This window comes from Pleurodeles waltl, chromosome 3_1 (genome assembly GCF_031143425.1).
Source record: "Pleurodeles waltl isolate 20211129_DDA chromosome 3_1, aPleWal1.hap1.20221129, whole genome shotgun sequence".
Taxonomy (NCBI): Eukaryota; Metazoa; Chordata; class Amphibia; order Caudata; family Salamandridae; genus Pleurodeles; species Pleurodeles waltl.
In genome coordinates, this window is record NC_090440.1 from 1905799119 (window position 1) to 1905826789 (window position 27671).

At 50.2% G+C, this 27671-nt stretch overlaps 1 protein-coding gene across 4 annotated transcripts in view; it reads right to left on the reverse strand.

Moving 5' to 3' along the window:
• LOC138285741 (caspase-8-like) overlaps window positions 1-27671 on the reverse strand; it is a 188743-nt gene that overhangs the window by 156937 nt on the left and 4135 nt on the right. For all 4 annotated transcript variants that reach the window (XR_011201638.1, XM_069226073.1, XM_069226072.1 and 1 more), the window contains exon 2: window positions 4640-4691. The gene's annotated coding sequence lies outside the window, so the exon portion shown is untranslated. The remainder of the gene's footprint in view (window positions 1-4639; window positions 4692-27671) is intronic.

Below are 27671 nucleotides of genomic sequence, written 5' to 3' on the forward strand. Positions count from 1 at the left end.
GCCAGTTCTCTCATGATGGCTATTAGTCTACGGATGTTTCCAGCTGTACTTCGCCCTGGTATGAACCCTGCCTGGTCTGGGTGTATCAGGGAGGACATCAGCGGGAGGAGTCTGGTTGCCAGGATCTTACTAAGGATTTTATAGTCAAGGTTCAGCATGGATAGAGGTCTATAAGCTCCCACCTTTGTTGGGTCTTTGCCCTGTTTGAGAAGGGGAACTAAGACTGCCTTGCAGGTGGATTCCAGCAGTAAGCCCTGGTCTTTAGAGATTTTATATATATTTTCTAACCTCGGGGAAAGTATATCTGCAAAGGTAGCATAAAATTTGATGGGAACCCCATCTGTGCCAGGCGATTTTCCTCTGGCCATTCCTTTCATAGCCTCACTGATTTCGGCTAGTGTGATGTTCCCTTCTAATGGTTCTGTAAGTTCAGGTTCCAATGATTTTAAATGTAGTTCCGTTAAATAGTCTTCAGTTTGTTCTCTTATGTGATTGAATCTTTTTTTGTATAAACCCTCATAAAATGACAAAGTGGAAGTTAATCTGTTCTGGTTCGTATAGGTGGGTCCCTAGGTCCGTGGTCAAGTCCGTAATGGGGGGAGATCTAACGGATTGTGAAACCACCCATGCTAGTAGTCGGCCTGCCTTATCCTTCTCTCCATGTGCCTGGGTGAGGTAATTTTTGTAATCAAAGCATCGAAGACGTTCAATGCAATGAGCTACCTCAGTCCTAAGGTCTTGCACTGTGTTTTGTAATTGAGGATTCCCAGGTCTATTTTTCTCCGCCTCCCGTAGTTTGTCTTCAGCCCGTTCCGTGTCTCCCAGTAGTGTCCTGCGCACACCCACAGTCTCTGCTGTACACTTCCCGCGCATTAGCACCTTAAGGGCACCCCACTCCACCAGAGGACTAGCAGTGGTTGCATTGTTGTCCTCAAAGCACTGCACCACGCTTTGGCGCAGCCCAGCACGAAAGGGGACATCTTCTAAGAGTTCGGGTTTGAGCCTCCACGTGGGGATACGAGGAGCAATGGACCCCCATTTCAGGGTCAGCAAAAGAGGGTTGTGATCAGAAATTGTGCGGGACAGATATTCCGTGTACGGAACTTGTGAGTATACATCTGGTGAGCAGAGGAATGCGTCCAATCTAACGTGTAGTTCATGTAGATGCGAGAAAAAAAGAGTAGTCTCTAATAGTGGGGTGCAATCTACGCCAAGCATCAACTAGACCCCAATTTGTTTGCCATGTGGTGAAATGTCGAGCCGTTCTCACCAGAAGGGAGCTGGGTAAAGGAGGGTGTGATCTGTCCATATTAGGGTCTCCCACGCAATTGAAATCCCCTCCCAGTATCACTGAGGATTGTAGGTATGGGGCTAGTAAAGTAGTTAGTCGTGCAAGAAACTCTCCCTGATCAGTGTTGGGTGCGTATACATTAATGAAAGCCAAATCCCTGCCCTCTAATCTGCCCTTGACTGCCACAAATCGGCCATCGGGATCTATAAAGTTGTCTGTCAATTGGAAAGGGACTCCCACTCGGATCCAAATCAGGGTGCCTCTCAAGTATGCGGAATAGGAGGTATAGTATGCCTGGCCTCTCCATCTTTTCTGGAGAACTTTACCCTCTGTCTGTGTTAAATGGGTTTCTTGGAGCATGTCTATCTGAATTCCCCTCCTCTGTAGGTATGAAAAAACTTTATATCTCTTAACCATTGAGTGCATGCCCCTGATGTTCCACGTGAGGAACTTGTAGGATTTTGGCATTGTCATGTTGGAAATTCCCCCCCCCCCCCCCGGTTTCGGGCGAGCCCCAGGAGGTAGAGGCTCACATATCTCCCCTTCATGTAACTGGTATCCATGGGTAACTCCTCCTTTTAAGTAAGGGTTCTCAGGAACTTATCTAAACCCATAACACACACCCAAACTATGGTTACCCAACTCCCCAAACCCAGGACAAAGGTAGAAACCTCTCTCGCCCAAACTAGTGAAACATTTTTAACCAGTCCATCAATGTGGGGGGTGCTCTGAGGTGGATCTGAGAGCATAGCGAGGCGTCCTCTCCCCGACCCTCTGGAGTCTATCACACAGGGATTTCATAGCCCCAAATCTGTATTCTGTTCAGTTGTTTTCAGCCTGTTGGGTTACACCGCAGGGATGTAAGCGTTCATTGACTTGGTTACAGGCGTGGCATGTTTTTCTCCTCAGGTTCCCGTGCCCCCGCGGCTGTGACTACCTGACATTCCATCAGATGATGTTATCCGAGGTCCCCGGAGTCACATCTAGACCCTGTTTATCAGATGTGTGCGAGAATTCCGATTCTTGCTCTGATTCAGAATGTTCTATGTCGACTTGGGATTGTTTGGGGGATCCGTGATCTGAGCAGCTGAAGGAAGCAGCTGCTTCCATAGCTTTTTGTCTTTCTTTCAGAATTTCTAGTGGGGACGGGCTGCTCAGTCTACTGGAATTATTCTGTTTGTTTTTCCCCTTGCCGTCCGAGTGGAGATTATCAGGACTGCCATTTCTGTCCCCTGTCGTCTGTGCATCGATCCAGCACCAGGTCTCCTCCGCCGTGCCGAAGAATTGTGCACCAGATTTGGTTACTATTCTTAACCTGGCCGAGAACATCATCCCATATTGGACCCCCATCTTGCGGAGTTTTTGTTTGGCTTCCCTAAAGGAGGCTCTCTGCTTCTGCACTTCTTTAGAGAAATCAGGGAAGATACGGATCACGTGGTTGTCAAGCATGCAGTCTCCTTTCTTCCTACTTTGACTTAGTAGGTAGTCTCTGTCTCTGTAATGAAGCAATCTGGCTATTACTGGCCTAGGGGGAGCTCCTGGTGGAGGGGAGCGCGCCAGAACCCTGTGAGCTCTTTCTATTGCAAAGAACTGGGATAAGCCGTCATCCGCTACTTTCTCCTTAAGCCAATTCTCAAGAAATTCTCAAGAAATTCTACCAGGTTGGACCCGTCAGTTCGTTCCGGTAGCCCTATGACTCGGATATTGTTTTGCTGTCATCTATTTTCGGCATCCTTAGCCTGTAGTTCTAGTTCTCTGATTCGTTTCTCCATTTGATGTGTTAATTTGGTATTGTCTTTTATTTCAGGCTGCAGTTCCTCCAATTGCTTGTCCGTGGTGTTCACTTTTTCTGCAAGGCAACGATGGTCATCCCTGAGAACCGTTAAGTCAGTTGCCAGTGCGTCTATTTTCCCTTCCAGGGCGACTCTGGAGGGTGATATGGCTTGCAGCATATCTTAGAGGGTGGGATCTTCTTTTTCTTCCGCCTCCTCTGGGGCAAGTTTCGTCGAGTTCCCCTGGTCAGTCATCGCCTTGGCCAGTACTGCAGTCTGTGTCGCGACGTCGGCCCGTTTTGCCCATTTTCCAGAGCCGTAGGTGCGCCCAATGTAGGTGGCTTCTCTGCAGGTCGCTGTTATTTGCCTAAGAGAAGGGGCAAGATTTGGAGCTACCTTCAAAATCCACAAGCCACAGTTGGGGTTGGAGATGAACTGGGTGGGCCACTTTAGCTCTTATTTGGTCCCGGTGCCCCCCTCTTTGTGCAGAGTTTTGAAAGTAGTCTTCGCTGGGATCTGGATCGCTGTATTTCCTCTAGGTGATTTTCAGTGCTGGGGGTGTTTCCCTTATTACCAGGGGCTTCACCCTGGTGTCGCGTTTGAATTGCCTTATTTTCAAGTACCCCCAGTGGTGTTCCGCTGGGACCACAAACGGGGGCCCTCAGAGTTTATTTTCCAAGGGCCCCAGGCAGGGGGGCCCTGCCTGCTACGTTCCCAGCCTCCGATCTGTTCATCGGCGCTCCACTTTCTCACTCTCCGCGGGGGCCAGAGATACGTGCTGCTCACCTCGATGCGGCGGGGTCAGCCGGGTCTGGTCTTCCTCAGGGGCCCGTCTCCCTTACGGGCTTCGTGGTACCTGGATGATGTCTCCGGCGCAGAAGACTGGAGATGCGCTGGAGATCTAGCACAGAGCGCGGTGCAGGCTGCTCTTTCCCCCCGCTCTATGCTTGCGATGGGGTTGCGAGGAAGATGGCGGCCGCCATCTTACGTTCTGCCATGGAACCACCTCTCCCCATTTCGGGGCTCACAAATGAGATTCCCGGACCCCAGATCTCATTTTGAAGCAGCCGGGGGGGGGGGGTCTCCGCACCTTCCGCTCCTAGTTGTTTCGGTTTGGGGCAGATTTTGATGTTGTAATCCCGAGGGCGAGGAGAGTAGAGCGGGAGCCTCAGGAAGGGGCTGCAACCGCCATGGCATCAGGCCACGCCCCCCATTTGGGACAGAATACTGTTGAGAAGATGGGGGATCCTGGGAAGGCTGGGGTTGTGATTCTTCTATCTGTGATACACTAGTTCTCTCTCATAAATACTAAGAGGACAACAGTGTGGAGGGTCTGCAAGGTGCTAGTGGTGATGGGTTAGTGTGAGTTCAGTCTACTACCTGTATCAAATCACATGTCTGGCATCGACACTGGGGGATGAGCATCAGAGAGGTAAAACGCTCACCATGATTCAAAGTGGAAAAGAAGAAAGAGGAAACGGAAGATCAAGATTCACTGGTAACGGGAACATATAACACCTTAGAACCACTAAGAGGGAATCAATGCTCTCATTGACAAATATATAATCACACTTACCTGGATGTTCTGGGTGTTTTCAAGGGCCGTGTGTGGCACCACCTTACCGGACCTAAGAAGAAAGAGAAAGGGCATTAATAAAAGGTATTACTACTAGGGCCCGTCCTAGGGTTTGTGGGGCCCTGGGCAGAAGAGGAACATGCGAGTCCCCTGTAAGATGTGACATCACAGGAAGGGACATCAATTTAACATTAATGTTCAGGAATTGTTGAAGCAGCTTTGCAAGACTCTACCAACCTAGTGTGGATATCACTAAAATGGCTACAAATATAAATAATAATCCTAATGAAAATTTAGATATTTTTTGAAGCTGTATCACATGAAAATACATAATATTAATCAAAATGGCTGAAAAAGCTAGGCCTAGGTCTCTCCAAAACTGATATGAATGCTACAATGTTCACCGATTCCAGATTAGGTCATGATTAAAAGTCCAAGACAGATTGTCACAGAACAGTATAGGGGGACTTTCTCTCTATCCAGCTATCAGCTAGCTTCACTGTCAGTGATAGCAATCTGCCTTTTCACAAGGAGCATATCAGTGCACAAAGTAGTTTTGTTCGGTGCAAGACTACTGAGGAAATGTGTGCTTTTTGAGACCAAAAATATTTTTGTTTTTGCAAATGTTTGCTACATGTGAGGAGGAACGGCACGAGCGGCTGGGGCCGGATGCCTGAGTCGGAGCGCCCTTGCGACGCGCCGTTCATCCCGGGGAGGTGAGGTGACGCCACCACCCCCCGGGACGAGGAGGACAGAGCGGACGTGTGACCCTTTTCGGGGCCGGTGGTGGGCCCGTGCTGAACCATGGGGCCCTCTTGGGAGCTGGCGAGGCCCTGGCAGCATTTGTCTGGACCCTCACTGCGGTGATGGAGGGGGGAAGACAACCCCCAGTGGCTTGAGTCTTGTGTTGGGGTGCAGTAAAAGAGTCACCAAGAGTAAGTGATCGGGGCCCTTCCGGGCCTGAGGGGAGAAGCGGATCTGTGCCTGCACCGCCTTTGGATCTAACTGGCCCATTGAGAACTTGTGGACTGTTAAAGGGACCGGTGACACCAGAGTGAGTGGCGGAGTATTAGAGGTGAGGAGACAATTGGCCTTCCCCGTCATCTTGGGCGTCCGCGCGAGCTAAAGATGCACGGAGGCCTCTGCGACTAGCTAACTGTTAATAACGCGGAGGACGAGAGTAGGGGTCAGCGTTTGGTGCTGTTCTCTGATGGGCCGGCCACAGCTGGGGGTCCGCAGCGCGGAGTTGGAGGCAGCCGTTGGTGGTCCTGACTGGCGTCAACTGAGACTGAACAAAAGTAAGGAGCTCACACAGTGGCTGGCGAGGCGGTGAGTCGCGGCTTGGGACTAGACAGAAGCTCCTTGTGGCCTGGTGCATGGCGTCTGCGCTCTGGTGCCTGGAGATCGCAGGACTCGATGATGCAGGACAGTCAGAAACTAGATGCCATACTTGCCGCAGTAGAGCGCATTTGAGATTCGCTGGAGCGCGCCCGTACATCGTTGGAAGCCAAGATAGACACAGTCGCGAGTGACCTTGTCCTGCTGCATGCGGTCCATCGCAAGCTGGCAGACAAAACCAGCGAGATCGAGGCAAAAGTAGGCGAGCTGACACCAGCGGCCTCCCGGCTGAAAACAGAAATGGAGGATGTGCGGGCCAGGGAGGCGGAGTTGGAATGCAGGGTGGAAGACACAGAGGGCCGCTCTAGGAGGAACAACATCCGAGTGGTGGGCTTGCCGGAGGGCGCCGAGGGTCAGGATCCAGTGGCCTACTCGGAGAGCTGGCTGCAGGGGCTGGTGCCGGCGGGCAGGCTCACCCCTTTCTTCTCTGTGGAGCGTGCCCATCGGATTCCGGCGCAGTAGAGGCCACCGGGGAGCGCCCCATGTCCATTTATCATTCGCCTCCTCCACTATGCAGACAGAGACGTTATACTACGAACGGTGAGGGCCATGAGTGGATGGTGCGCAGATCTTAGTATTTCCGGACTACACCCTAGCGGTGCAGAGGGACCGGGCCTCCTACCTGCCTCTGAAGCGTAAGCTACGATCCCTCTGCTTAAATTACTCTTTGCTATTTCCTGCCAAGTTGCGTGTTGTGGCGGAGAACAAATCGCATTTCTGTGCCACACCTGAGGCGGCGTGGGAGTGGCTTGAGTCATTGGGACTGGCTTCTGGTGGCGCCGCTGAACGGACTGTGCCGGTACTTCGAGGCAGACGCAACCGGCCCAGATGGGTCCAGAAGAGAAGTGAAGCTCGTGCTGGTCCTGCGGCGTGTGCGCCAGACCTAGAACAATTAATACAAGAGAGAAGGGAAGCGATTCACTCTGCTGCGGCGATCAGCGCATCTCCCCTAGCGTCAGGGTCAGACACAGAACTCTTGCAACCTGCCAGTGACCAACCTGTTACGCCGGACTGCCTATCGGAATTAGGCCTTGCTGGGGGCCCTCCTGTGACACCGGCCACTGCAGACGAGCTCTTTTAAAAGATCCTTGAGCGGTGTTGAGAAACTGTACATTGTTGGAACTGCCCAACTGGCTAACTAAACTTCCACTAGTATGGTTCAGGAAATGAGCTGGTGGGGGATCCGATTGACAAATGCGTGCGTCAGACTCTGTGTGGTTGTGTGTATGGCGGATGGCACAATGCCCTCCCTCGCGCGCTGCGCCACCTTGCGGCTGAAAAGCGCGAGATTTCCCTTGTGTTCCCCTCTATTTTTTCTATTATCTGCTATAGCCGGATAGAATGGCTTGTGTTTGAACTGCTTTTCTGCGGGTTTGGCCTACCCCATACTCCTACTAGTGGAGACACATAATTTGTGGCTGTGTGGCTACACGCTACTGTTTTCGTTGTTGGGTTTGGGCGGTGACCTGTTGTCTATCTGCTCCGATGGTGTTAACTATGTTTTGTTCCTGCTGGAGGGTGTCTAGTGAATACCCGATTGATGGCTGGGAGTGGATGAATGACGGGGTGGTGCTGTGCAGGGGGGCGAGGCGATGGGAGATGAGCGGTGATCTGCTACCTATGGTATGTCTTTATATATAGCAATTACATGGAATGTGAGAGGCATTCACACCCCCAAGCGGCGATACGCTATCTATTCTTATCTTAGAAGACACTCAGGGGGTGATTCTAATTCTGGCGGGCGGCGGAGGCCGCCCGCCAGAATTCCGCCCCCATAATACCGCTCCGCGGTCAGAAGACCGCGGAGGGTATTATGAGTTTTTCCCTGGGCTGGCGGGTGGTCTCCAAAAGACCGCCCGCCAGCCCAGGGAAAAACTCCCTTCCCACGAGGATGCCGGCTCGTAATCGAGCCGGCGGAGTGGGAAGGTGCGACGGGTGCAGTAGCACCCGTCGCGTATTTCAGTGTCTGCAAGGCAGACACTGAAATACCTTGCGGGCCCTCTTACGGGGGCCCCTGCCGTGCCCATGCCATTGGCATGGGCACGGGCACGGCAGGGGCCCCCAGGGGCCCGCGACCCCCCCTACCGCCATCCTGTTCATGGCGGCTTTCCCGCCATGAACAGGATGGCGGTAGGGGGGGTCAGAATCCCCCATGGCGGCGCAGCAAGCTGCGCCGCCATGGGGGATTCTGAGGGCAGCGGTAAACCGGCGGGAGACCGCCGGTTTACCCTTTCTGACCGCGGCCAAAGCGCCGCGGTCAGAATGCCCTGCGGGGCACCGCCGGCCTGTCGGCGGTGCTCCCGCCGACCCTCGCCCCGGCGGTCGAAGACCGCCGGGGTTAGAATCAGCCCCTCAGTCCATTTGGCGTTTTTACAGGAGACACACCTGGTGGGGCTGGAGATCCCCCGGTTGCGTCGACGCTGTAGAGGACAATTGTATGCGGCAGGTCACTCAGCATATGCTAGGGGTGCATTGATTTGGATCAGAGCCGGCACTCCCTTTGCAGCAGAGGAGCAGGTTGCGGACCCGCAGGGTAGATTTGTGTTGGTTCGTGGGAGGCTGGCGGGTCATACTGCTGTATTAGGCTCTATATATGCCCCAAACACAGACCAGACTTCCTTTTTGCATGGCCTGTCTCAGCATTTGGTGGGTTGGAGTGGCCTACCATGGCTGTTGGGAGGGGACTTCAACAGTGTACTTGATGTGGATCTGGACCGCTCCTTTCCCCCGTTGCCCACGTCCCCGGTGGTGGCTGCCTCACGCGGTCTGGTGAACTGGACTCAGCAATGGCAATTGGTAGACATATGGCGGTAGCGACATACGGTGGACAGGGTCTATTCCTTCTACTCTGCCCCACACTGCCTCCACGTGCGTCTAGACAGAATGCTTTGCACCGCGAACTTCGCCTCAGTGAACACGGACTACTTGGGGTGCACACACTCTGATCACAACCCGCTGGTTTTGCGCCTGTGTTGGGGGTACTCCCGTCTGGCTGTTCCCACCTGGAGACTGAGGCCAGAACTGCTAGAAGACGCTGCTTTCAGAGCGTCACTGAGCGCTGTAATCCCAGAATATTTTGAGCACAATGATGGCACGGCTTTGTCAGGTTTGGTGGAATGGGATGCATTCAAAGATTTTATCCGAGGGCACTGTCTGGGAACTCAATGTATCTGACCAGGATGGAGCGGGTTTTGCTGCGACCGGAGGGGGAGGTAATTGGCAGTCAGGCTGCAAATTCGATGTTACCAGCGATACGCGCTGAACACCTGTCACTGCTAGAGCGCCTGCGATGTTTGAACTATGCTGCGCACTGTGCGAGAACCCATGCTTCGGCTGACAAAGCAGGCAAACTACTAGCTTGGCTGACCATCTAGATTGTGAGAGGGGACCAATAGTGGAAATTTGCTCGTAGGCGGGGGGACTGATACACGCGCCCGGGAAGATACAAGCGGAGTTTACGAGGCATTACAAGACGCTCTACGCCTCGGGGGCACCTTCCGGGGATGATCTCTGCGCCGAGTTTCTCGCTGAGGTGGAGCTACTGTGCTTAGAGGGCAACCAGATTGAGGCACTTGAGGCACCTCTCGACCTTGAAGAGATCAGGTCTAGTATCTGTGAGCTTGCACCTGGTAAAACGCCGGGCCCGGATGGTTTGCCAGTTGACTTCTACAAGGCCTTCGCGCCGCAATTAGTGCCCAGGCTGCTTCGTGTGTACGAGGCGGCTGAGCAGGGAGGTTGTCTGTCAGCTACTTTCCAAACGTGTACACATTTTTACTGGTACCACTGTGAGTACTGCAGTCCAAGCTAGCATATGGACACAAAAATTACCTCAACTGCAGACAATTCCCTTCCCTGCTCCATGTTGTGGTACTGTAAACTGGCAGCCAAAAGGTTTGGAGCTGCAGGGGGTTGGGCCTACTTGTCCAAGGACAAAATAAACATGAAACGTTGTTCTCCTTGACCCCCAACAATATGTCCTGGGTGTTGGGCTAGATGAATTCCACACCCCTGCAACTCTATTTTTAAAAGATGCAAAGAACTGAAATAAGTTAAAGATTTATACAATGAATGGCTTAAAGGAAAAACAGTTTGTGAACTGGGACAAAAAGACTGCCAAAGCTACAGTGGGAGCCAGTCACTAAAGAGATACATTAAACCAACAAAACAAAAATGGCGTACTGAAGTAGACTTTAAACAGTTTACAGCTAAATGGAAAGGAAATGTAGCGATGTGGAATCGGTTGGTAGGGGGAGGTGGTATATGACTTGCAGACAAACACTAAAGTAATACCAGAGACTTACAGTTTAAAAATAATTGTAACGCCCTTAATATCTGAGTAGACACTTGCCAAATCCAAATGGACATAACAATGCAACTCGACTCATATTTAGCTTTAGAAGTAATACCGAAATTGTGCCTGCCCCTCAGGTAAATCCATGGAATCTTGGTTAAAGTGGTAATTGAATGCAATACCTTTTCCATTATCCAGAAGTCAATCCATTCAGTCCCCAGGTACCGAACCAAACATGTTTGCTCTTCCAGACTCCATTGAAAGACCTCTCTTCCTCAACCTACTGGTTACCTACTTGGATAAGCTCAGTGTTAGGGAGATCACTCAGTGTGCAATAATGTACTCTATGGAGTGGCCCCTCAGTTGCTCTCCTCCACCACAGCCCCACCATCTCCTGTACACTGCTCCTTCTTCTCCTAACTCCCCACAGGAGGCCAATTCTAACTGTGTTCCTGAAAGCCAATCACTTTCCCATGCCTCACTGTAACTCCTTGGGGTTTGGGATTATTTGTTGTGGGAAGAGGCACACATCATAACGTGCATGCCCTGACCGGCCTATTGCCAATCTGCACATGGCAATGAACCAGATGTCTTTGTTAGCACAGTCACCTTACATTTTTTCTTTGATTCTGCCACTCTTGCATCCATCTTCCCCCTCGGTGCTCTACTCCTTTCCCCTCAAATTTCCACCCAACCTCTCGCCTTCTCTTGCCTCAACTTTTTTGCTGGTTCTGCCACATTTACATCAACTGCTCCCTTTTCCCCAGCCTTTTTTGCTAGTTCTGCCCCTCTTACATCCACATCTTCTCTCCATTTGCTGCTCTTTTCGACTCTTTTTTTTAGCTAGCCTCTTTCCTTAATCCAGCTGTTCTCTTCCTTTGCATCCATCTCTCCCCTTCTACCCTCACACCCTCTGAATGTTTTTTCCATTTTTGCATGGATTCTGCCCCTCCTAACAAAACTTTCTTTTGCATGGTATTATAGGTGGGAAGGCCACTGAAAACTCTAGCCAGAGGAATATCTCTGCTCAGTTCAAGGTGCTCTTGTAACCAGAGTCCAAAATGAGCCTTATGTACATGGCCAATGTTTGTGCTATGTAAAACTGTCAAAAATACAATTGGACCCTGCCTGTCACTCAGACTCTAGTCTCATCATCTAAGAACTAAAGAGCAAGCGTTAAACTTTCATGCGGGGCGTGGCTTCGGACGTCAAGATGGCGGTCGCACTCTGAGAGTGCTCTGGACCCCTCCGTCATCCGCCCTTAACCACTGTGGTCCAAAAGAGCGGAAAAACGCTGTACATGGCGCCCCGGTGTCCCGGGGACCCGTAGAGAAGTTTGTTGGGGCGAATCGATGGAAAGCCGGCGGCTCGCCCTCATACGGCGACCCGGCTGCTCCCGTAAAGAGGAGCTCAAGATGGTGGCCGCTGCGAGATGCACCCCGCGGATCTGAGGTGGGCTTGGGGGCCCGACGAAGTTCACTGCCGCGGGCTGAGAGGCGGCGAGAGGCCCGGTGAGAGCTGGGGGCGTGCCCCGAAAGTGGTTCCCTGCCACGGGGGCGCCGGCGGACCCCCCCCCTCCTGTCGTGGAGGAGGACGCGGGGTGAGCGGCACCGCACCGGCACGCGAGGCGCGAGTGTGACCCGGAGGACCGGGAGCCCTCCCTGACCGCCTCGGCGGCTTGCAGTGCCGCGCTGGGGCCGTGGCGGAGGCCCTGGACCCCGAGATCCCCCTGCTGCGGGGAGTTTAAATTTGGAGGCGAGAGGCCCGGAGAGAGCTGGGGCGCGCCCCGAAGGTGGATCCCTGCCGCGGGGGCGCCGGCGGGCCCCCCCGCCCTCCTGTCGTGGAGGGGGCGCGGGGTGAGCGGCGCCGCACCGGCGCGCGAGGCGCGAGTGTGACCCGGAGGACCGGGGGCCCTCCCTGACCGCCTGGGCGGCTTGCGGTGCTGCGCTGGGGCCGTGGCGGAGGCCCTGGCCCCCGAGATCCCCCTGCTGGGGGGAATTTAAATTTGAAGGCGTGCTGGGGACCAGGACCCAGCTGAAAAGCGGAGTGGTGCCCGGGGGGGCAGGGAAGTGAATAGAAGACCGGGGGGGTGGAAGGAGAAGACGAGCGGTGACGCCCCCGCCCCCCCCCCGTCCCTGTAGCAACAAGAGGGGACTCCGGGGCCTGGGGACTTGGCTCCGGCCTCTCTCGGGCCTGAGCCCGGGTGGAGCGCGAGCTGGACTGCGGCAAAATCTGGACTGCGGGCCGAGCGGTGGAGGGCAGCACCTTGAGGCAAGTGGATACCCTGGGTTCCGGGTCGTGCTTGGTTGACTTTAGACCCTGGTCGGAACGACCTGAGAGATCGAGAGCGCGATCGCGACGGCACGAGGCCTACAATGGAGTCGCAGAGCCCTTAAGGTGGAGAGACCTGGGTCTGGGTCTCGGACGGGTCCCCCCCAACTGGTGGAGAGAGCGAGAAAAGGAGCTGAAAAGAAGGGGCCAACAATGTAATTGCCGGCCGTCCTTACGTGATCAGACACAGCGAACCCACCCACAGTCCATGGTACTTAACAACGCACTAAATTCTCAGGCTTGAAACCGCGTTAAGGAAGGTGTGGCCCACCTGACGCCCGCCTCAAGTGCCACGATGGGGGAAGGATAAAACGAACAAACAACCTCCGCCCTCCCAACAAAAAAATCGACCAGTTCACGACTGCGACGGGCCAACGAGGAGGGGGAGAAGTGGCTGGTGGGGGTTCAACCCCGGACGGGGTGAGTGCCATTCTCCAAGCTATTAAATCACCGCAGATAGCCGTGGAAACGAAAATTGGTGAGGTGCGAGTGGACATGGGCCTCATCAGACAGGACCTTAGAAATGCTGTAACCCGAATTACGGAAGTGGAAACCCGAGTCTCCCAAACCGAAACTGATTTGTCTGACCTCAAAGCCAAAGTAGCCCAGCTGCAGTCCCGAACCGGCGAGCTTCACCGTCGTGCAGAAGATGCGGAAAACCGGGCCAGGCGCAACAACCTACGCTTCATAGGTTTCCCGGAGGGCATAGAGGATGACAAGGCCGCCGAATTCCTGGAGACGTGGATCAAATCTTGGATGCCTGACCAATCCCTCTCGCCCTTGTTTGCAATTGAAAGAGCCCACAGGGCGCTCGCGCCTCGCCCACCTCCGGGCGGTCCGAAGCGCCCGATGATCGCACGATTCCTTAACTTTAAGGACAGAGACAATATCCTCAGGGAAGCAAGGCGGCAAGATGGTACGCAGTGGGAAAACCACAAAATCCTAATTTTCCCGGACTACACCAGAGAAGTCCAGACCCGCCGTAGGTCGTACGAACATGTTAAGCAAAAACTAAGGGCAATGCAGCTCTCGTACATGCTCCTTTTCCCCGCTCGCCTCAAAGTCCTCATGACTGGGAAAGCTTACTTTTTTGATTCCCCGGAGGAGGCTTGGGACTGGCTGACGGAGGAGGGCATTGGAGCCCGAAAGGGTCCCCCCGGGACCACTGGAAGAACCCCACATGTCGGGCCCTCACCATCAGAGGGGCCCCGGAGGAGCAGGCGGCGCACCAGATCCCGGAGAGGCAGACAGAAAGACACGATCGCTCCTGCAGAGAACGAAGCAGCCCGGGACTCTGGTCCTCAGACTAAATCTAACATTGAGACTCTTCCGGTGGCCCGAACACCGTCCCAACCCGCCGAGGATGGGCGATTGAGTCAGTCTCCGGTACTCGGCTGACAGGAGATGTAGGACCCCTGCGCGAGACGTAAGGGGATTCGGGCTTCGCCTGATCCTCTCAGGCGACCCCTAGCGAGATTAACATTGATGACTCCGGAGGCTTCCTAGAGTATGGTGTTGAACGCTTGTTTTGTGACTACTAATTGCAATTGATCCGAAAGAAAGGAGGGGTCCACCACTCCACCCCAATGACAGTTTTACTGGCTGTCTGGTTTTGGTTGGGTACATGGGCGACAGATGCTTCCGGGGGGGGGGGGGGGGAAGAGTATGGGGAGGGGGGGAGTTTAGGGGGGAGGGGAAGTTCAAGTTAGGTTTAAGAGGCGACAAGTTGGTTAGCCTGGTTTGTAGATTTAAAATTTTACGGTCATGTCTGAAACGGTCATCCCTGGGCTTGCTCCCGCACATCCAAACATGCCCAACAGTGTTACACCTAACGCTTGGTCCTCAGTAACCCAGGTCCTCTCCTGGAATGTAAACGGCCTGTTAGACAAGATCAAACGATCGGCAGTATTTAACAGCCTCCGCAGGTATTCTCCCTCAGTAGTTCTACTACAAGAGACCCATCTTCTTGGGTCCAGATGCCCTATGCTTGCGAGAGGAGGATACGATAGGGTATATCATGCAGGGTTTTCCAGAGGCTCTAGAGGAGTGGCCATTCTGCTCCACCGATCTCTGCCCATGGTAATCACTTCCACGCAATCTGACTCACAAGGTAGATTCATGGTGGTCACGGGGACTCTTCACGGACAACCGCTAAACTTGGTGTGCGCCTATGCGCCCCCGGCAAATCACGACTCCTTCCTACTTTCGCTCCACCGAGTAACCTCAGGATTACCCCAAGGAACTACCCTGCTGGGAGGCGACTTCAACGCGGTCCTTGACCCAAGGCTGGACATTTCTGGGGAAGCTACCATACATAGATCCAAGCGGGCCTCAGCCCTAAGTAGTTGGGCGGAGAGCCTTGGCTTGTGTGAGGTGTGGCGCACCTGGCATCCCAGGGAGCGCCAATACACACATACCTCGGCAGCCCACCAGACGCAATCCAGAATAGACCTGGTATTCATGCCCGCCCTAGATTTCTTAAAAGTAGCAGGAGCTGAGATTCTTCCACAGGGGGTCTCCGATCATGCGCCAATACGGATCCGGCTGGGTAGAGCAGACCCTGCCAGACGGCCTATGTGGCGCTTGAACGCGTGGCACTTACAAGATACAGAGTACACCCAAGAGATCAGGTTGCACCTCGACCAATATTTCGAATTAAATGAAGGCTCGGTTCGATCCCCAGGAATGCTATGGGCTGCTTGCAAGGCCACTATTAGAGGACATGCCAGAAGCATTCTTCGGTCCCGTGAACGAGATCATAATTCCCAAATCACCGAGCTAGAGAACAAGGCCCGGGGACTCGAATGCCAACATATAAACTTGGCATCGGCCACGACCATGAGGAAACTGACCAGGGTAAGAGAAGATATTAAACATATAATGCTAGATTCGGCCAAGCACATGTGGAGAGCCTCAGCAAGCCGAATTTATGGATGGGGGGATAAAAACGGGAAACTACTGCATTGGCTGGCCACCCGCCCCATGGCTAACAGTATTATACCGGAGATCTTAGATGACTCAGACACCCTTGTCAAAACAGCAGTGGAAATCGCACATAGCTTCGCCTCCTACTACGCCCGTCTATACGCCAGGCATCCACGCCCTGCTGTTGAGAGAGAGAGTCCCCCCTACTAAATGAGATTACCCTTCCCGTGGTAACTCCAGAGGCGAGAGACAGACTGGACGAGGCCATCGGTCTTGTGGAAGTCTGCAGCGCAATATCGGGACTGGCATCAGGCAAAACACCAGGCCCCGACGGCTTTCCAGCGGAATTTTATAGTAAATGTAGCGATATTCTGGGTCCCCACCTGCTCAACATGTACGAAGAAGCGGAGAATCAAGGCCGCTTCCCAACAGAGATTGATCAAGCCACTATTGTGGTGATCCCCAAAACTCAACCCCCATCACGACAATGTTCAGCGTACCGGCCTATCTCGCTCCTAAATGTGGAAGTCAAGGTGCTCTCTTCGATCCTTGCTGCCAGACTGAGGGAGGTAATGCCCACGCTGGTGCACCCTGACCAGTGTGGTTTTATGCCCACTCGTAGCACAAGCCACTGCATCAGACGATTACATCTTGCTTTGGCGCACCGCAAAGTGCTATCGCATACGCAGTTGGCACTGCTTTTACTCGACTTCGAAAAAGCCTTTGATACGGTAGATTGGTCCTTCCTCAATCAGGTCCTATGTAAAAACGGGCTCGGACCTAAATTCCGGGGACTGGTGAAACTCCTATACTCTAACCCGACGGCTCAAATCAGGGTGAACGGAGTAGTCTCCGACCCAATCCCCATTGGTCGTGGGACTCGACAGGGATGCCCGTTATCTCCCCTGCTCTTCGCACTAGTGATAGAGCCACTGGCGATATTAATGAGAGGCGACCCACTGATCGAGGGCTGGCATTGGCCCTCTGGTTCGGAAGACAGAGTGGCTTTGTACGCAGATGATGTGCTCCTGTATATCTCTAATCCATCCAAAAGCGGCCCACGCGTCCTAGAGATCCTTAGACTTTTTGCGGAAGCCTCAGGGCTGACCCTGAACCCAGCCAAATCTTTACTGATCCCCCTTCATCGCTCACACGACTGTATAGATTTGCAATGGAATATCCCGATACGGAGAAACAGCTTTAAATATCTTGGGATACATATCTCACTTCTCCCCGAGCTAGCGTGGGAACTCAATGTCACGCCGCTTTCAAAGAAAATCAAAACCGACCTTCTGCGCTGGAGGGCCCTCCCCCTGAATCTACTTGGTAGAATAGCGCTGTACAAGATGATGATTCTCCCCAGGATCTTATACCTCCTGCAGAATTTTCCACACCCCTTCCCCGTGAGATGGTTCAGGGAGATGGATTCTTTAGCACGCCAATTCATATGGAGTGGCTCACGTACAAGACTGTCGCTAAAAACCTGTCAGAGGGATGTTTATGAGGGTGGACTGGGCATGTCGAATATTCAATACTATTATCTAGCGATGCAAATACTTGTAATTAATGACTGGATGGGAGGTGGATGGACAGACCCCGCATACCAACTAGAATTGCAGACAATGGGCTACCCACAGATCCTTGACATACTCTACGGGAGCCCGATACCCCGGGATACTCCAGATGTGACCAAAATGGTACTTCTGGGATGGCGTACAGCCCAGAAAGTGACGGGGTGGTGGGGGCGCCTAACCCAACAAACCCCGCTATGGCAGGGGAAGCAGCTGATACATGTAGCAGGTCTGGAGGGCTTCCAGAAATGGGACACCATAGGGATCTCCACGCTGGGAGATATTTGGAGAGGGACACATATACGATCTTTTCAAGACCTCCAGAAACAATATTCCTTAAACAAAACACAATTCCATCGATATCTCCAACTACGTCATGCCCTACTAGTTCACCTGCAGACAGGAGACACCATACCTGAGCACAGCCCCATGGAAGCCAAGGCACTGATGGGAGTCCTGGGAAGGGGAGGGGTTTCTCAGATTTACCGCTCCTTAATCACCGCCACTGGGGGACCCCTGAGAGAGCTTCACCAAAGGTGGGAGAGTTGGGTGGGACCCATGGAAGAAGCGGACTGGACAGAAGCACTAATGGCCCCACGCTCCCTAACAATGGCCACACGCTTCCGTTTAATACAATCCTATTTCCTTCACACCGCATACCTCACACCCGCCATGTTACATAAAGCAGGCCTCCGCCCCACAGCGGAATGCCCCCGCTGCAGGTATCATACAGAGGATTTCTACCACATGGTATGGACATGCCCGATTATAATGGCCTATTGGGAAAGGGTGGTGCAAGAGATATCTGAGGCCCTACAGAAGGAGGTAAAGAGGTCGCCATTGCCCCTCCTTCTCGGGGTAATGGGAGATACAGAGCTAAGAAGAGCAGATCGGTCCTTCTTAGGGGTGGCATGTCTGGTGGCCAAAAGGGACATAATGGCAGACTGGAAGGCCAGGGTGGCTCCGGCACTGACTAAGTGGAGACGGGGAGTGGATTGGTGTGCGCAGCGAGAGAGACTTGTGTACGAGGCCAGAGGTTGCTTACACAAACACAAGAAGATATGGGGGAAATGGGAGGATGTAGCGGGCCTTTAAGAGGGGATGGTGAGTAACATTAGTGATGAAAGCAGCAGGGACCGAGGACTTGACCATTATTGTATTGTTTTGATGCCCGTTGGCATCATGTTGTGCTGTATTCATAATTGTTCTATGCAAAATTTGATAAAATTTCTTTATAAAAAAAAAAAACTTTCATGCAATACCCACTTGGTGGTTGGATTGCACAATGAGAAACTGGAAAATCTAGGATCAATCCCAGCTTCCCTGCTTGACCAAAATGTGTGATCCTAGGCAAATGCTTTATTTCACCAACCTCTATCATCACACACCAGAACACATTCAAATGCATGCAGTCAGGATGCGTGCTGTAGAACACTTCATTTTTTGATGTAATAGACTGTAATTTTGCTACATGTTTAATGACAATGTAGCTCACATACAGGATACAACTGAACCCTGACATGCCTCTTAGTCAGGGCCACTGGAACTAATAAATTTTCCGGTTGCTGCGATTTCTGAATCATTATGGATTCGTCACGTTTGCAGCAAAAGCCATCTGCTCCATAATCTGTGGCTTTTTTTTTTAAATTACTTTTGTTTCTAGCTCACATGCATTAAATGTTACTAAAAACACAGCAACTCTTGTTGCTGCAAGTGGAAAGACCTCGGCTAAGGTTCACTGGTCACCTTTATATTGCTTATTGCTGTATTTTGATCAATGACAATATAATGAGGTAATACTATCTCAAAATGTGCCACATTACGCCATAGAATTCCATGTACCAACATAAAACGCTACTGTGTATTGAAGCAGTGTGTGTGTTTTTTATTTTGATGATGCTCGACTCTCTTTTCTCCATCCTAGGTAATGGGACATCTTTATTTATTATGTTGTGAGCCCTGACAGACACCCTGCTTTTCATTCATGCAAGGGCAAAGCTCACTTCACACCCAAGGGCCCCCAATCTAATCGCTGTTATCATGCAGATGCAGCAATTAGATTTTTGATGCCCTTTCAGCCCATGGCTGTGAGGCCCAGGGGAGGGGGTCCCTCCCTTGGGCTTTACAGCTCTGAACCAATGACCCTCCCTGAGCCTTGTAACACTGAAGTTTTTTAAAATGTGGTGCAAGGACCCTTAGTTGTGAGCAGGCGCAGGGCCATGGGCAGCTGCCCACACTGCCCATGCCTGGCACCAGCCCAGATTACTACCCAGTATAACAGTCCTAGGAATAAGAGGGTGACTTAACCTGATGAAAGAAGAGTTTTGTTGGAGTGCTTTCTTTACCTGACACTCTTGTCTCACTGTAAAGTATCTTCCATCATCAGGCCTCAAGCTCTTTGTTCTGCACTACATTGCTGCTCAGCTAGATGTCTCTATCAAACAAACACTGGACACAACAACCTCAAGAGACAGGCATACCTCAATTATCGCAGAAAGGCACAGTAGACTGATTGTTTGCTGTAATCATCTACATAACAAAGAGCTAGGCACTGCTTTAGGAGGCACTTATTTAGCCCACAATTTGCTCCTGCTCGTAATAACCTTAGTGCCCCTCAGATGGCAGAAATCGATTTTATATTACTTATGTCTCTGGACAGGACCAAAACTGAAGAACCCCTGAACTCACAAGAAACATTGTTAAACACCTCCAAGACCCTGTGAATGACGTGCGTCATCTTGGACTATCACAATGCAGAAGCCAAAATTAAATAATTATTGCTTGGTTTACAAAATCCTTATCTAATGTCCAACACCAGGTTGCAATACCAAAACTAAACACCATGTGAAATCACAGATTAGACATACGGCACAGAAAAACAAAGATCATTCAAAAATACAAATTATTAAAATCTTGTGGTACATAAAATCTGAAGTAGCTAACCCGAAAAAATACAGAATTAGATATTTTTTTAAAACACATTTTAAAACAATGGCTACAAAATTAATTTCAATGCTGGATGGTGAAATCTTGACCACTTAACATGAAATGTACAGTATCCAGGCATGTTCTGATGTTATATGTCTGATGTCTACAACTTTTTTTTTTTTTAAATCTGCGATAAGTGAATTAAATGTTCTTTAAAGTGTTGTCATGGTCTACAGTGAGCGTTGGGGTGTGGCCAGATTGACCTCAGTACAAAAAGAAAGATTGCATCTGAATGAACTCATAGAATGCATGCTGCAGATTTTTGCCTCAGCCGATTCAAGTCTTAGATTTCTGGTATTCTGATTATACATTTGGTGGTGTTCTGGATTGCATGGTATATTGTGGGGAAGAAGCGTCATATGGCTAGCGAGACAATTTCCATGTATTTGACCTGGCACTTTCTATGAATTATTTACAGTGCCTAAACGGATGTGATGTAACAGGGCAACAATCGGCTGTGAGGGAGGAGCTGATGTTGATCCTCTGTGGCACATTCATTTCTATTTCGGAAGCATACACCGTATGCAACATGATGCTTGAGAGTTTCAATGATGGAGAGCACAAAATCCACACAGTTCCCAGAAGATGCCTATATATGTATATATATTATCGTTGTCCGGGCTGAAGCTGAATCTCGATCCGACGTCCCTCGTGCCCTCCTCGAATATGCTGCACAGGAAGTCGCGGTCAACTTTTCACATTCGGAAATTGTCTGTTTTTTTTAGCTTTTTCTCTCTGATGACGGATGACCTTCCACAGCAAGCCGATTTCGAGTCGACGGCCTTGGATTGCCTTTCCAGAAGCCCCCGGTAAAATCCTTTACATCTGGGGGTCAGGAGCTTTTCAGCGGGACAAACCTACAAGTTAGGCCGGGTCGCGGTCGACATAAGCCAGCTTTTACTCACGACGGCGGGTCGGTCCCCTTATGGAGCTTTTTTCCAAAAGCTCTCCAAAATTCTGGACCTTCTTCCAGAAGGCCTTTGATCGCCCTGGATCTTCTTCCAGAAGGACCTGGCTCAAACTCCAAAATGACCACTGGACAATGGTCAGCTATTGATGGCTATTTTTCACATGCAGCAAGTAGGAAGTCCCTTCTTGAACCAGTTGAAGCCAGGCAAAGTCATTGTAGTGGTAAAGCCCAAGTGTGCAGCTGGTGCAGTGCTTCAGAGTGCAGTGTCCAGGTGCGGGGCAGGGGTCCAGCAGGGCAGTCCTTCTTCTTCTGATGTTGTTCCTTGTAGGGATCTGAGCTGTGGGTGCAGCTCTGCCCTATTTATCCTTACCCTTGAGGTGGAAGGCGGGGGTGGGAGGGGCAACTATCCAATCAGAGGCAGGCCACTACCCCCTTGGATGACCACTTTCTGGGAAGTGTGGCAAAAATCAATCCCAGGCAGCAACATTCCTTAAAAATCCAAAACGGCAGAAACTGAATTTTGGAGGTTAGGTTAGGTCTGGCTGAGCCCACCCAATGGTGTGGCTAAAAATCAATAACACATCCATCTCCTACCCTCTCCTAATCTAATCAAGAGGGCACCTGGTTGTCTGGGTTTGCAGGAAATGGGGGAGGTCCTAAGCTGCTCCAAATGTACTTCCCTCCTTTGAAATCCTGTTTGGCTGCTCTCCTCCATCCAGTTTCACCATCTGCTGAAGCAGATCTCCTCCACCAGGCACTTCCTTTGTGTTCAGCCAAGGCCACTTCACACCTCATCAAGGCAGCCTGACCTGGCTGCCAGGGGCTGGTCAATCAGAGAAGGGCACTACAGAGCTGAAGTTGGCAATTTTAGGGAGAGTTCTAAAACTCTTTCCATGAACAAGTTATATTAAATGTAACAATGGCAAGTTGTTGCATTTATTATAACAATCAGTTTGATACCAAACTTGAAATATCTGGCTCCTATTGGGACTCTATTAATTAAAATAAATTCTCCCCAGCCTATGGAGCCCATTCACTACAGTGATGGAAAAACACATTTGACTATTTTACCTCACCAGGGGTTATAAAACAATTTTCATAAGGCCCCTTCATAAGAGCACTTAGGGCACACCTTAGGGGTGACATGTGTAAAACTAAGGTTCAATTTGATATATAACTTTAGTTTAAAAGCACGGGGCACCTCAGCAGCGCACCTATGGGTGCACTATCTTTGCTGGGGTCCCTAAACCTACAATTAAAGAGCTTATTTCCCATTTTAATTCCCATAGGGATTTTAGACATGACTACAGCCTGAACTGCTGGAGAGAATTACACCAAATTTGACAGAAAGGTAGCTATTGGTTCAGAAACTGTGTTTTTTTTATATAAATCAGTTCTGTAGTTTTTGAGATATTAAAAGAAAAAGATATCTAGAGGTGCAAAGGATTCGTGAAGACTGCCCTGATCCCGTGCAGAGATGTGATTGGCCGACAACACTTCAACCAGGAAGTGTTGGCAGCCATCTTGGGACTCAAGTCTCAGAAAAAAGGGTACAAAAAAAAAAAAAAAAAAAAGAGAAGGAGCCAGGGCAGGGACACCCTGACCCTTTAGCTCTAGTGTTGGGGGTTGCAGTGCAAAATAACACTTTTTAATCAATTTAAAAAAGAAAAAAAAAAAACACAACTACGATCTCCTGTGCTTGTTGTACTAAAGGCCCCGGGTGGGCCAGGTTCCAGGTTCATATAAAAAATAAAGAAGGGGGGGCATGGAGCACCACCCCCCAAGGCTTATTCATTCCCTGAGGACTGCCACCTCCCCAGGGCTGAAAGAAAATGATGAAGGAGGTTTGTTGTGAATGTCCAGCCCAGGGGACCACCTCCTCCCCGGCCCGGAGCAATTAATTGCAAATAAGGGGATGTTGCGCATCCTCGGGACTTGCTCCTCCCCACGGCCCGAGGGACCATAAACATTGGAGGGGGGTTTGCATGGACCCCGTCATGGAGCCACTAACTGCCCTGGGGACCGCCAGCCCCCAGGGCCGGCTCCTGCTATATCCTAGGGTGCCAACCCCATGACACACCTGTTTGCTCTGATTTGGTGGGAGCTTTGACAGCTTCCTCCAAGTCAGAGCAAACACTCTGCTTCCAGCAGGCCAGAGCTGTCAAGCACATCCCTGTGTGCAAAGCAATGCTGGCTCCCGCAGGAGGTGGGATTTCAGCTGGGACAGTGGGGGTCTTGAGGCTCCCCCTGCGGTCCCATTGCACACAGGGTGCCCTGGGAGGCACCCAGCAGAGATGGCTGGGCCCATGGGGATAGGGTCCCCGGGGCCGAGATCGGCCTGGGGGGGGGGGGGGGGGCATGCAGCCCCTTTCTGCAAACAGGTCATTCATCCAACGAGTTAACACTAACTAACCAGTAGAAAGTACTCCAGTTGGATAGACATTTTGTGAAAAACTGTGGAGTCTTGCTGGATAAATGAGCAGGTGAGCTTCTGGCCATGATGCTCATTTCACAGAAATTAAATGTTAACAAGTGCGGTCCTAAGCTTACAACCCACAAACTGGAAAAAAACTCAACCAGCAAACTACTTTCAATAAGCAGATAAGCTAAGATGGGCTGACCTATGGTTTGTTGTGTCATTTTCAAAATGGGACCCACTCTTTCTCATCCGAACCATCGTGATAGAGTCAATCTCAACTGTCACAGAGGTCTTTTCATCTCTGAAAAAAATATGCAAAAATGGTAAAGTCTCATTTGACTATCAGTAATGAATGACAGGGAAATACATATCCCACAGCACACGGCCTGTGGGGTTATTGTGTCCTTTGCTTTGGGTTTGTTCTATTCTACAGTGCTTTCTGCTCTTCGCTAATCCTACTTCTCATGGAAGACGTGCTCGAAACACGTCCTCCTTGGGGCAGAGATTCTCTATTGCAGTTTCTATATTTTTGACCTCTCCTTAGCAGGTACAAGGATTTTCAGAGTATTTTATTAAGTGTTTTTTCAATTCAATTGCTCCCATGGTGTCTTGTGTTTATTATATGCATCTTTGTCTTGGCAGCAGTGTATGACACAGTCACCATACACAGGAAGCAAAGTCACAAACAAAAACAGGCCTTCCAGCATCAATAAGTTGAAAAAGTAACCTATAATGAGGAACGGCAAGTTCAATCTCAGCATTAAGGCAAATGAAGGACAAATAATATTTAAGAGGTGAACAAAGAAAAGGGAAAATTATTAGGGACAATCATATGGATCTATCCTTTAAGAGATCAATAATTTGAAGGGGCAATTTCAAACCAAAAAATCAAAGTACTGATGCAAACTAGCTCCACCTTTTAAGACCTCACCTGTACTTTTCACCATAAGCTATGGAAAGGGGATATTGAATAGTCTTACCTGCTTTGGGTGTCGATATTTTGCAGATGTTTGTTGTGCTTTAGTGTGGGGTACAAAGCTTCACCGACTCCTGAATCTACCAGTGGATGACAAACTCCTCTGAGTTTGGCACCAAATCCTCAGTTTCAGTACGCCTTTTATATTACTTCCCATGGCATGAGTGTGCTCTTGAGATCCTGTCCCAAAGCAGGCCCACCCTCTTGGCATCGGCAGCTCGCTGTCTTACAGTTTGGTACCACTGAACTGTTACCGCTCAGTCATGAATTGTTTTGCCCAGGCTAAATCATGCTGCCACAATGTTTCCTAACCTAATATTCTTGCCAATGGAAGGTAACTATGAGAATCCTCATTTACAGCACATTGTGCCCGCCTACTCTGAACAATATAACGTAACTTTAATCACAGACAAGGACATTAAAATGTGCTCTAAGCAATAGGGAGGTAATGATACAGATGCCTGATGACATCACAGTGTGCCCCGATATTCTGAGAAATAGGACTGTAACTTTAACAATGCCTGATAAGATTTCAGATGATTGATGACATCACAAAAAAAGAATGTTAACAGTGACTGATGACTTCACAATGTGCTCATCTGAACAACGAGAGGTAACCAGCAACTACTGATGACATCACAAAGTCTTCAGAGATAATGAACAGTGGGAAGGCAGCTTTATAATGATGGCATCACAGTGTGCTCTGCTATTTAATCTGAAGAGTGTAAAGCTAACATTCGTAATGACTGAGGCGATCACAACATTGTCTGTTTTGTGTTGTGTTATGTTCTGTAGGTGGTTTCAGCCGCTGTATGCATTTGGATCGGTTAGTGTGTTCCAGGAGACAGCTTGTCGATTGCTCCTGGGCAGACCCAGAATTGGTAGCTTATGCTCATCTCGCGAAGAGCTTTCACTTCACTCTTATTCTGAATAACGGGAAGGTAATTTAACAAGGATGACATCACAGAGTGCTTTGTTATTCAGAACCAGAACAATGGGAAGGAAATTTTACCAACAACCGATGACACCATAATGTGCTATTCTGATCAAAGGGAGGGAGACTAACAATAACCGGTGGAAGGAGGTAGATTGAGGATGATAGAGTGCGTACATCGAGTTTGATGCTGTACTGGGAATGTAACATTAACATCTAGTGATGAACTCACAAATTTGGTAAGCTGTTCTTAACAGCGGTAAGTTAAATGGGTGATAACATCACAAATGTGTTCAGTGATTCTAAGCAATGTGAAGGTAACTCTAGCAATGGGTTGTGAAATCACAAATGTGTTCTGCTGTTTTTAACAACGGGAGGGGGGTTACTTCGTCAGTGAGCAATTCTGAACAAAGATGTAACTTTTGCAAAGACTAGTGACATCACAACGTGTGCTTCTATTTTGAATAAGTGAAAATGAAATTCAGCAGACTTCACATTGCGTTCCCATTGCTTCATTAGCAGACGTTGCAAATGTTTTGTTTCATGAATTACATATGCAAAGGCTTTTAGTGTTTGTTAACATTTCACTGCCTTCCCTATTCCCGCGGCCAAAGACAACAGACCCTTGCACATGGCAAAACCATTTAGCATACACTTTGTAAATTTTCAACAGCAAATATATTAATATTCTGTTGTAAAATAGTGGTTAATGGCAAATAAAGACAGCCAATTTCCAAGTCATTTCTCCTGCTTACCGTAACTTCTTAAACTCTACCTCATCCACAGCTTTATTAGTTTACACTATAAATATACTAATAAGCAGAGCCAGCACTAGCCTACCATTGCTATGCGACTGGCCCCTCTTCTATGTGCCTTGTAACCATGTTTCAGCATTGCGTAGCCCAGGGGAAGCCTTTTCTCCCCTAGGCCTCACAGTCATGGTTGTGCAATGCGAGGCCCAGGGAAGTGGTGCCCTCCTATGGGTGTCGCAGCACCAGACCATGGCTGTGAGACACATAGGACAATACCCCTTTTAGATGGTGTAGCTATCAACAGAACAGTAGATGCATTGGTACCACAGGGTTTAGTGATACTAGGGATCCAATGATTCCAAATTATGGCTGTTCTGCCGACAACCAAGTGGGGGGGAGGATGGAGGGGGGGGGGTATTTGCTTGCAACAGGGATCATGGCATCTTTGATAGGCCACTAGCCCCAAGGGCTCTAAGTCATAATTCAGTGGTACAAGGCCTAGGAGAGGCCCATCTTCTCTTTGCCTCACAGCACTGGACCATGGCTGCGAGGCCAAGGAGAAAAGGCTCTCTGAGGGCAATATCTATAGTGTGGCAAGCGCAGTGGCGCCGTGACTCTGTGGGGTTAAGGCCTAGTGCACCTAAATCATGACTGTATTTTACTGTCCATCCAGTGTATTTCACTGTCCATCCAGTGGACGGGGAATTATGCTATTTGCTTTGTCTGCACCTGGGCCCATGGCACCACTGCTATGCCACACTTGGCCCTCCACCTGTGTCTCTCAGGGTGGTCCTATGATGTGACGCCTAAGGGAGTAGGCATTCACCTGGAACTCACAGTTCTGTATCATTGGTGTGAGGCCCAAGGACACTCCACAACACAGATCATACCTACCTGAACTGCTACATTCATTTCCACCAGTATTCAGACACCTCCGCTTAGACAGTCTCACACTAGAACACACCCCAAGCATAAACAAAAGCAGAGCAGGGTGCAGAGCAGTCTCATACCTGGCTCCTAAAATCTGGAACTACCTCCCACAATACACTGGAGCCTCCTCCTCTCTTCTTGACTTTTGCAAGAAGCTGAAGACCTGCCTGTTAGAGTAAGCCCTCAAGGGCTCGCCCCATACACCGTCTACAGAGAGCCTGCATACCCTCATAAGTGATTGGTGCGCTATAAAAACACAAATAACAAAACATAACGATAACACATACCTCCCTCTCTTTTGCCTCACAGACATGATCAAGGGCAGCAAGGCTCTGGGGAGGAACAGCTGCACCCTGGCTTTGCGGCGATGTTTATGGGTGGGAGCACTGCAAGACCCATTGAAGGGACCCCTAGGTTTCTCTTGATTGCTTCTGAAGTTTAAAGAATAACTTATTTCAGTTACTTACCTGTAAGCAAACTGGTGCCAATGTTCCCAGATCCCAGTCCACCCATGCACAAAATTCCTTCAACGTTTGTTGCACATTGTACAGATTGCATATGGTCATGTCCACTAAATAAACATCTGCTTTGTGTTAAGAACAAACTA